Genomic DNA, 10,870 nt, shown 5'->3' with positions numbered 1-10,870 from the left:
GGTAGCCCCCCTCCTCCTCGCCCCACCTACTCTCTCTTGAGGAGCATCCAGGGCGCAGCAAAACCCTGAGCTCCAGCCCCCAAGCCGGGGGTCCCTCCCCAGAGTCCCCAGGCGGGGTCCCCGGTGCCCCGGTCACTCCATCACTAGGTGGCAGCCGGCGGTAAGGAATGACAGCCCCGCTCCGGCCCCGCCGCAGCCACGGGCGGGTAGAGGGTTCCCCTGAGCCCCCTTCCTGCGGCCGGGCAGCGATGGGCACTGGGGAAGGCTGTACTTAGAGGAGGCTGGTAAAAGACAGGGAGAATGACATTTTACACGGGGAGATAGTGACAGGATAAGGGATAGCTATTTTAAACTAAAAGAGGAGAGATTTATATTAGATATTAGGAAGAAATTGTTCCCTGTGAGGGAGGCGAGGCCCTGGCAGAGGGTGCCCAGAGGGGCTATGACTGCCCCATTTCTGGAAGTGTCCAAGGGCAGGTTGGAAAGGGCTTGGAACACCCTGGGATAGCGGAAGCTGTCCCTGCCCATGGCAGGGGGTGGCACTGGATGAGCTTCAAGGTCCCTTCCCACCTAAACCAGTCTGGAATTCTATGACTTGCAAGAGGACGTGGTTATCAGGGAAACCTCAGAAGACACTGCCTTGTGTCCTGTGGGTCACAGAGTGCTTGGGAGCACATCTCTGATGCTCCTCACACAGGAAAGTCAAGTGTTGAGCAAAGGGCAGAGCAAAGGAAGACAAAGCTGGACTGGGGCGGGAAGTGCAACCCAAATCTGGAGGCTGCAACAGACCCAAGTCACCCCCAGCTCACAGGAGGCCTGTGGGAGGGTGCACAGAGATGTCCCTGATGGAGGCAGGATGACAGTGGCTCCATCTTTGGCCCAGGGACTCATGTTCTCTCCCAGTGCATCCCTTGGCACTCACCACCCATCAGAGCTAGAGGGCAGCTGCCAAGCTGCTGGTACAGCCCTGCTGGGCTGCTGATGGGTGGCAACAGCCTGTGATGTCCTGTGTGTCAAGACTGGTGCTCAGCCACATCTGGGCACATGGGACAACAAGAGGGATGGATGGTAGAGTGAGAGGGCAACTGGGATAGCTGGTTCCCCAGAGCTGTTCTCTGAGACATCCCCTGGGTATGGCCATGCATGTGCAGAGGTGGAACCTTCACCTGACTGGGGTGGCACTTGGAGCAGCGTCTCAAAGTGGAGATGGCACAGCCCAATGTCCATCTGGGAGCTGTGTCAGCACCCCTCGGGTTGGGTGTCGGCGCACCGCTGGGTGTCCCACGTGTGCTCTGAGCTGGCTGGTCCCTGTGTCTCCAGCCAGAAGCATCAACCAGGCTTCTCCGTGCCTGGAGATGTGGGGACACATCTGCCCACACGTGTCGGTCTGCACAGCTCTTCCCTGCCTGGCCCCTCCACCCCAAAACACCGGGAACCCTTCCCATGCATGCCCGGGGGACAATACCGCCCTGTCCCCGTCCTGGCGCTCGGCTGCCTGGCCGTGCAGATGCTCCTCCGCCGCGCCGGGTCCAGCCCCCACCCTCACGTGCGTCTGCTTTTTGTGTCCTTCTCGCTGCGGGTCGGGCTCTACCCCGTTCCTCCCGCCCCTCCGCCGCCCGCGGCCCCCGGCGCAGCCCCCACCGGAGCCAGCCACACACACAAGTGAACTTTTCTGCGTTTTCCAGCAATTAAAAAGAATAAAGCAACAGTTGTCTCCAGGCAGGGCATGGATCCTGGTGACCCTGATTTTCTGTGTGGCTGGGCAGGGTGAATGGGGCTATTGAGACCCCGATGACTGGCATCTCCACTCTAGGATTGTCTCCCCTTCCAAGTCCCCCTCCCCGCGTTCTCCTCCTCCCTACCCTCCTCCTCGCTTTTAATTTCCTTCCTGCAGAGAGCTGCTCATCCCCTTCCCATTGGCCAAAGGCCTGAAAGGGAATGGAGGAGACAAGGGAAGGATTAAAGACGCTCTGCTTAGGAGCAGGCAGCCTGAATACAAGATGCACCGGCTGGGAAAGAATGGAGGCTTAGTGGGGCACCAGATCAGACCCGCCTCCGCTGCATTCAACCCGGCCTACATTCCTGCATTGCTAAGCAGGGACCTTTCTCCCCGGCCAACCCCTCGGAGGGACGACCCGACCCCTGTCCCACCTGCTGCCGCAGGTAGACCTGCCCAGGATGGTCCCACCACAGCACCCCTCGAGGTGCAAGCCACGATGGAAGACAGCAGTGCTTGCAGTTCTCCTGTGTCAGCCCCTCAGTACACAATGTTCCCAGCCATTCCCACAAGGATGAGGAGGCATCTGGGGCAGCCCTTGGAGCAGTCTGGCAGCAATGTGGGGCAATTTGTGGCTCTGGGATGTTCCCAGCCCTCGTTCCAGCAGAGCTGGAGAAGGGCTGGGGCACTTCCAGCCACAGCCTTGGTGGCAGAGATGGTGGTGCCCCAGTGCTTGTTAGTTGTGTTATTTCTTAGAAGATTCCCTAAAACCCCAGAGTGTTCCCTGCCCTTCTCAGCACCTCCCAGGGCCATGCAGGTCGGGGTGCAAATGGGGCTGCTCTGAGGGCAGGTCAGGGGCAGGCTGGTCCTCAGGAAAGGCTGGAGCAGAGTGAGATGATGGGTGGGCTCAGGGTCACACTGGGAATGAGGGGTCCCCGAGGGCAATGGTGGACCATAGCAACCTGTCACTGACCCATGGAGAGACACATGGGGAGTCATCCAGGAGCAGGACTGTGGTGTTGGCAGGATCTGGAGCTTTCCATGTCTCTCCATGCCAGGGCAACCCTTATGTCCTGTCCCAGGTGAGGCACAGGTTGAAGTGATCCCCTGGTCAAAGCAGTGTGGGACAGGTGCCCACTGTCTCTGCCCAAGGACACTCCATGGAGGCTGGAGCAGCACAGCCCCTACCTGTTTCTGATGAGCTGGGTCAATCTGTAGTTTGCATGCAAGTTCCCCATGGGAACGTCTCCACAAACTGGGAATTTGAGGCTGACCCCTGGCTAGAGCTGGCTTCCTTCATGGGATAGGGGGAGGTCTCAGAAACCTCTCGGGGTCCCTGCTGAATTCACTTCAGAGAGCTGATTTCTGGGGGAACACATCCTTTGTGGAGCCTAGAAAGTTCCCAGAATTGAACAAGATTCTCCCTGGCCTGAGGAGTTGGGTAGTCTTCAGTGGGAAGCAGGGATGGGGTGGGTCAGCCAAGTTCTACAGCCCTGAAACCTCACCTGTGAAGGCACCTCAGGGACCCCACACAGAGGAGCAACTTGGGGAGCCAGGGATCCCATGCAGAGACACAGTCCAGGCACTGCTCACACAGCTTTGGGGTCCTGCACTGCAGGGACAGGGGTCGGAGCTCCTGTGTCCCATGTCCCATGTAATGGTTAACCTAATCTTCAGTTTCCCGAGGGTTGTCCCACCTCTCCCCATTTTCTGATCTAGATCTCTTGCTGGTCTGGTCCCTCATGCACCCCAAATCTGTGTAGGACCTGCAGTGGTCAGCACGGAGCCCTGGTGACCAGGTAAACAGGAATGTAGAAGCCCAGGGTGAGATATGGCTGAGCCCATGGAGGTGGCCTGTTGGGGCAGCCTTGATCACCTTCCAGACTCCTCATTGTACTGGTGCAGAGCAGGATTCAGGCACCAAAAGACAGCACTGTGTGCCAGATGAGATGCTTCAGGGTGCCCAGGGGATGGCTCCAGAATCTGGGCCAGGGGCCAGGAAGGACATGCCAGGACATCACAAGCAGTAAAACGAGCTTAGGGAAGCTCTTTGTGCTTCCATCCTTCCCTTTCTTCCACAGTAGAACCCAGATGCCACTTCAGATGGACCTCCATGGTCAGAGCTGAATCCCACTCCACTGATCACTGCAGGAGGGTCCCAGGTACTGCTGCCTCCTGAGCACTGCAGGTGACCATCATGGTCTCCATGGTCCAGCTGACATAATTTATTCCTAACATGTTAAGTCCATGAATTCAAAAGATTTTTCAGTATCTGGTACTAAAAGCCTCATCTCCTGAAGTTCTGTGATTCCAGCAGAAACTTAGTCCCTGAGAAGAGCATGAAATCCTTCCCAGAGGTGAGTGTCCCTTTCCATCCCAGAAAGCAGAAGAAGAAAATGCCCACATATTTTTCCCCCAGAGAAAAATCCCATCCTTTCAGGCATCCCACCATCAACCTCAGCAGTTGATAGGGAGCCCACTGCACATCCACCTCTATCCCTGCCTCCTCCTGCTCAGAGAATGAGAGAATCTGGTCTTTGCACCAGAAAGCTGATCTGACTTTAGGGCAAAATAGGCACGGTGGATATGAAATCATCAGTTTTGGTATAAGCGATCTCTGTTATCAGCCCAAGGCGCCTGCTGTGCTGGGAAGCCATCGGCTGTGGTGGACAGCGGGGTCATTGCTCAGGGGCTGGTGGGCACCATCAGAGCACCTTGGGCTGTGCCTGGCCGGGCAGGAGCACTCTCCCTCCTCACCCAGCACCAGGATCAAGGGAGCTGCCCTTGCCTGGGGGAGATCTTCACCACCCTCAAATCTGGGTGTCCCCATTGCCCTGTCATTGCTGTAGCACTCTCCAGCACTCTCTCAGCGGGCAGGAGATGTGGGGGCCCCCATCCTCCTGCACCCCCAGGCTCCGGCACAGCCTGTAGGAACCAGGGGCTCCATCCCACTGGAGAAGCCCAAGAGTCCCATGTGGGGAAGAACCCTGGATCTCAGGGGAAAGGACACTGGTCTCCCTGTGTGGTGCCAGAGGCTTTTGTCCTCCCTCCACGAGCTGGGTGATTCCCAGCCCAGAGGGGATGGAGAGCCCTTCCCTCTGCCCGGCCCCCGATGGAGAGGGACCATTCTCTTTAATGCAATGCTATGAATACTCGGGGTCTTTCTGCTCGCTGTTTAATGGATTTGAATGTGAAAAGGTGGTGGAATTGGGAAGAAGGGAAGAGAGGGGGGAGGCCAGGCCTCTTTGTTCAGGGATGCTGCTCCAGCCTTGGATTTATTTAGCATTTGGAGGGCTTTGGGGTCTTTCTCTCCTCCCCTGCCCTGCAAAGGCTCGCTCCCTTTTCTGCCTCATGCTTATTAGCATAGCAGCTGTTCAGGAGAGGGGCTAGGCAGGAGAAAAGGATCGAGGCGTCCGGGAAATGAATAGGAGAGAAAAAAATAGCTTAAAAGGACAGAGGCTTTGAATGAGGGGGAGCAGTGAGTGGAAAATGGACAGGGGCGGCTCAGAGTTGTCACCGTAGCTGTGAATGTGAGCAAGGAGAAATGTGGGGACCCATTGGGGATAGGCTCCCTGTCTGGGCACTGTGCTGGGGGTCGAGGCCTGATCCTGGCATTGTGGTGTGAGGCCAATCCTGCCCTGTGCCCCCCAGCTCCTGGGCACAGGCGGGCAGTGGATGCTGAGCCAGCACCTTCCTGTGCCTCCAGCCCAGCTCCCTAGGGCCACCAGGTGCCCTGAGCCCCTGAGGCTGGGTTGGGGTCCCCCATCTGTGACCTCCAAACTGAAGCCTCCAGTGAGAGACCCAGTAAGTGTTACAGCACCTGCCAGTTCCCCAAAGGTGGTAGGGTGCTGGAAATCCAGCAATCATTTCCAAGGGGCAGACTGGGCATGGGATGGGGCACTCAGTGAAACCTTTAGAGCACACTGCAACAGGTGCCTCCAGCTCCTCCACCCACTCCAGGGAAAGCCCTCCAGCCACTGTGTGATTGAGTGGTTTAGGCATAATCAAAAGAAATCAGGAGTCCAGGGAGCTGCCACCCAGCTCCTGCCCCAGCTGGAGGGGTGACCACACTGAGACACCAGAGTCTAGTCCAGGAAACCCTGAGGGCTGCACACATTTGGAGCCTCTTTGTGCAACTGCATTCATGTGTGAGAACATTGCTGGGGACTGCACACGGGCGAGAAGAGATTTTTCATCTGGAGAAAACAAGAACAGAGATGTCAGTCTTGGGCTGAGAGGAGGCTGCAGAATCACTGCTTCCAAGCAGAGGCTCTCCTTGGTTGCAGGATTCATTTGAAGCCAGGATCTGTTCATTGTGCTGTCATGTTTCAGAGCACAAACCATCAGTCCCAGGGTGCTGCTCAGGCTCCCTTTGAAGGCTCAGCCTCAGCTGCCCCCCAAATACGTCACAGCAGAGCTACCAAGTGCTGGCCAGTCAATGTCCCCTCTGTCCATGTCCCCTCCAGCCAGTGCTGTGTGGGGCTCTGCTCACTGGGCCCACTCTGCCACTGCTCTGTGCTCGTGTCCACATCCTCCATGCCCCACTGAGGAGGGGTCAGCAGAGCCATAGCCATCCTACTGGGATAAACATGCAGCTGGTTGGGGAATTTTCCCCTTCTGGGGAGCCTCTTCATAAAAAGAGCCAGGAGAACACCACCAGCACAGCTGGGCTGAGATCTGTCATCACCTGATTGTGCTGCTGGCGATGCTGCTCTCCTTGGCTTGCCCTCAGGGTCTGCTCCCAGCCACAGGACACTCTTGGAGTCAGGATGAATGAGGAGTTCCCAGTTAAAATCGTTGTCTCAACCACGCCCAACCTCATCATTGCTCCAGCTGTCCAGGTTTGCCTCTCTCTATTCTTCTACCTGTCCCTTACCCATCCATCCCACCAGGCCTCTATTACCCATCTCTCCCAGCCAGCCCCTCTCCCTGCTTTCTTCTACCCCTCCATGTCCCCAGTGATCCCCCCAGGCCCTCTGCCATCCCTCAATCCCTCCAGCCAAGCACCTTCCATCCTTCCAGATCCAAACCCCATCCACTGTTTTCCCCAAAAGCAGACAAACCACGATGTTGTCCTGCTTGACCATTTCTCCCCAGGAAGAAAAACCTGTTAAAAAGCCAAAAATTCCACTGAACCTACAGGTCTGTGTCCCATCCAGGGTGAGACCCAGAGGTCACCTCTCCCTGGGCACCCTAAGATGGGTGCTCATGGTGGCAGACAACACCACAGCTGCAGAGGTTTTGGGACGAGGTTTCTCCTTTCTCCACAATGGAGCAGCATCATTCCTGGGGGCATGACGTGTGCCCTGGGGAGCACTTGCTGCACCAAGGAGAAATTGGAGCTGCCCCCAATTCCAATCTCCTTGTTGGATGCTCCTACACTGTGCTGGGAACATCCTGGGGAGGACACAGTCCTCCAAGCATGGGGGTCTGTGGAGAGACAGTGATTTCAGGGCATGGGGGATGGCACCGAAAATACCATGCTCACCTCATGGCAGTGCGTGAAGCTCATGTTCACCCCAAGAAGAGCAAATAATTACTCCATGCTGCAGGAACAGGATGACCTGGGATGGATATGGGGGATAGGACCTCTGCACCCAGTCCCAGCACCAAATACTGCAGCAGCTTTGGGTCAGCAGCAAAAACAGGCTGAAACCATCAGCTGTCCTGTCCTGCATGATGTGCTGAGGAGCCTGGTGCTGCTGACCATCCATCCATCCATCCATCCATCCATCCATCCATCCATCATCCATCCATCCATCATCCATCCATCATCCATCCATCCATCCATCCATCCATCCATCCACAGGGATGGAGCCCAGAATGCCTTGATAGAGGGCAAAAAATTCTGATGTTTGGAAATGAAGCCAGCCTGGCTAGGCAGCCTGAGCCACCGGCTCCTCGCCGACACCGAACAGAAGTTGATTGTGATTCTTTTTTGTTTAAAAAGGTAACTCCTCTTTGGGCCGTCGGGCTGCGGCATTATCATAGTCATACAAATGCCCAACAAAGCATCTATTTAAAATGTCCTGAATTTTGATTACAGCCTGTCCCCTCTTGCTTGTCCGCTCGCTGTCTTTCTTTCTCATTCATTACTTACTCCCTGTGTTAAGCTCCCTGAAATTCAAATAAAATCCCACCTCCTCCCCCACATCCATATGTGACAGCCAATTCTGTGCCGATGGCCAGGCTTGACGGATGAAGGGCAACAGAAGAGAAGACAAAGCTGTCAAACCTCGCCTGGCTGTGTTGACTTCCCATTGCCCCCCAGCCGGAGGGGAGCCCGATCCATCTGGTTTGGAGTCAGCAGCACAAACAAAAGTAAAAGACAATGGCAGGAAGCACTTGAAAGTTCAAATTCTTGCTTTGGTTTCTCTTGGAACAACAGCACCTACGTAATGCGGCCAATGGACAATGACACATAGCCAGGGACAGGCAAAAATGCCAGAAGAATGTGCTTACACCACCAAACCATCCAATATTTTTGTGTTATTGGAACAAAAATAGAAAAGGGAAAGAACAAGAGGGTAAAAAAATCAAGTCTTTGAAGTTCCTAGATTCCTTGGATGGGGTTTCTGTAAAGGAAAACTGCAAAGTGGGGTGGCCATGGGCCTTGGGAGGAGCCTGGCATCAGGGCAGCTGCTGCCCAGGGCGCTCGACCTGTGTCCTCAGCACATTTCCACTACCAGGGCCATCACATGTGGGGAACACAGAGGGGCTTTGCTGGGCTTGGCTCCAGGGGGGTGCCCAAATAAGGGACTGTTGGAGACCCCAGCCCACCCCATTCACAGTAGGGAGAGGAGCCGCACACAGGAATGCTGCCTTCCTCCAGAAAAACCCATTCTTGAGGTGGTGACTGGCCCAGCCCAGCTCTCTGGGGCCCTGGGACAAGGTGAAGGATGAGAAGCTGCAGGGCTGAGCTGAGCCATGTGAACCCAGCTCTGTGAAATCCCAACACAGGTGCCAGGACAAGGTTTGGCAGCATTCCAAGTGCAAAGGGATGAGGCTGTGATTATTTCCACCCACAGGTGTAACCCCGTGTGCCCTGGGGAGCACAGCCACTGTGAGGTTTGGTGGCAGAGGCTGGTAGTCAATGTCACACACTGCCACACCTGGGGAGGGTAGTGGTGCTCACCCCACACTCCCAACAGATTTGGAGTCAGCAGCTGCCACAGAACCCTGGGTGAAGGAATTCCAGGACCACCAGTGGTTGTGACTGATGGTTTTGGCATAATCTCTTTTCTCCTGCTCAAATCCATCTGGGTCACTTGGTGCCAGTATTATCTACACTGGGCTGCTGCCTGGGTGGTTGCATGTCCCCAGGGCACCTAGGGACACCAGCTGTGTCTGTGCCAGGCACTGGCCCATGCTGGCACCAGATGGCACAGGGCTTGGCACACTGGAGTGGAGTTTGGCCAACCTGGAAAGGTCACACTGAGCCTTTTCTCCAGGTTTCGCCCCCCCCCCACTGTGTTTGCAGGATGCCACTCCTTGCATCCCTGGGAACCCACACCCAGAGCCAAACTGAGCACAGCACAAATTTCCCTGGGATTTAGGCATTTGCAGAGCTGGCAGAATCATTGATAAAGAGCCTCATCCGACACCCCAGCAGCGCCAGCGAGGGAGGCTTGCCTGCATGGTGCCTTCAAAGGCCCGGCCTTGGGCAGGGCCTGGCCGTGCAGGCCCGGGGCTGCCTCTGCCCTTCCCCTCTGCCCTGCCCCGGCCCGGAGCAGCCGGGTCCTGCTGGGAAAGCCTCCAGAGAGTGGCACAGCCCTGCTGGCCACTGCTCTGCTCTGAGCCGTGCCAGAGGACACAGATGCTTTTGCGGATGGAAGGGCCATGTTGACCCTCACCCTCTGCCCCTTCCTTGGGGCACTGAAGACATCACTCACTGACCCCATCCCCACAGCCTGAGGTGCTGGGGCCCAGGCTGGAATCAAAAAGCTGAGAATGTTCACAGGGAACTGTGGGTGCTTAGCCATACAGGCTGGGGCTGCAGCCCCAAAAATGCACCCCAAATCCCTCATCCCAGGATGGGCTGTGAGCTCTTCCCTCACTCCCTGGGGACAAGTAGCTTCTTTAGGAACATCTCAAACAGCACATGCCCATCCAGCACCAGGGTTTGGTCTGAGCCATCTCCCCTCTAGCAGCCTCTGAATGCTGGGATGGGGCAAACCATCCTGAGCCCAGGGGACTTCCTCCAGCCTGTGGGAAGGAGCCACACCTCCCTCCAAATCCAGCCCAGCCATCCCCTTCCAGGGGTGCATCCAAACCCAGAACAGCTGCAGGTTTGACACCAGAACAGACACCTGGGGTCCCAGGCACCCATCTCCCACAACAGCAAACACCCGGCACTACCAAAAACCACATGGAAAAGAACAAACAAAACAAACTTTTTTTTTTTTATAAAAAGATCAATGAAAAATTTATTTATAAATTTCGCACTCTGGGGCTACACGTCTATATCATACACTCAGGAATATGCTGTACTGTACAGACTTTATCCAGTTAGAAATGATCATATAGTGACCCACATACAGCTTCAATATAAGCCTAAAAATTCTTAACATTAATTAACATAATTAAAAAAGGTATTTGCATCTAAAGAAAAATCTACAGAAAAACTCCTTTCTGGAGCAATCTGTGCATCAGCTTCAATGTCTGCTTATTTCACTGACATTATCAATATATTCTTCTTACAAAAATAACAATAATAATTAAAAAGATGACTGCTGGAAGGCAACCAGTCATGCACAAAACAGCCTCCCCCACCTGCCTCTTTTTTTTTTTTTTTTTCCTTGTACTCCCCGTTTTGGCGTGAAGGGTCAGCAGCACGATGAGCCAACAAGGGGGGTGGGGGGACCCTCATTTCAATTTGAATCAATCTGCATCCCTTTTACTTCTCAGGATCAAGAGAGACGGGGGTGTGGGGGTTGCATAGAAAATTGAAACTCTAGGGACTAGGAAGGGCAGCAGCTTTTCAGGAAAATACAAAGGGATGTAAAAATACATCAACTCACAATTTCAGAGCAAACCCCCTTCCCCGACGTACAGTTTCCCAAAAATTTCAGCGTGTCTAAAGCTCCAGGAGGCTGAAAAGGAACAATACTTTTCTTAAACAACTCACCCAGCAATTCACACAGGAGATTCACA

This window comes from Agelaius tricolor, unplaced genomic scaffold, assembly GCF_023055355.1.
Source record: "Agelaius tricolor isolate 1412-34295 unplaced genomic scaffold, bAgeTri1.0.p SCAF_37, whole genome shotgun sequence".
NCBI lineage: Eukaryota > Metazoa > Chordata > Aves > Passeriformes > Icteridae > Agelaius > Agelaius tricolor.
Note: the sequence above shows the minus strand (reverse complement) of the source record.